The sequence below is a fragment of the Agelaius phoeniceus genome, chromosome 1 (assembly GCF_051311805.1).
Source record: "Agelaius phoeniceus isolate bAgePho1 chromosome 1, bAgePho1.hap1, whole genome shotgun sequence".
Classification (NCBI taxonomy): Eukaryota; Metazoa; Chordata; class Aves; order Passeriformes; family Icteridae; genus Agelaius; species Agelaius phoeniceus.
The window spans coordinates 134,429,783-134,430,271 of NC_135265.1; positions in this window are offsets into that span (position 1 = coordinate 134,429,783).

The following is a 489-nucleotide window of genomic DNA, read 5'->3' on the forward strand; positions in this document are numbered from 1 at the left end:
TAAGGTTCTTGCTAGGCTTCTAGTAATTTGATTAATTTCTCTTATCATCGGTACAATCTGTATTGTTGAAAGCATTTTGGTGTTTAGAGTTTCTGTTAAGGCTGTTCTTGAGCAGGCCCAGTGTTTGTGAATGACCACCTGGAAGCCAGGAGCTCTCCTGTGCCTCAGTAGGGAACGTGGCTTTGGTTCTGGATGGGGCCACTGCCAAGTGAGAGTTGATTTTTGACCCTTCCAGATACACTGCCATTAAATGGCATTTAAAGTGGAAAGGGAATTTGAACAGAGACTTGTCAGTGTTCAAACCACAGGCTTCAGAGAGCAGAAAATAATTGTCAGCCTACAGCATGCATTGGGGAATGCTAACTATGAAGAGTGAGAGATTCTGCCCTCAGATTGATTTTTTTTCTGTGTGCTAAACTGCAGTGCCTAACTTTGTAAGCTGAGGTAAAATGTAGACTAATTTACCATTTTGACTCATTTCCCCCCCAA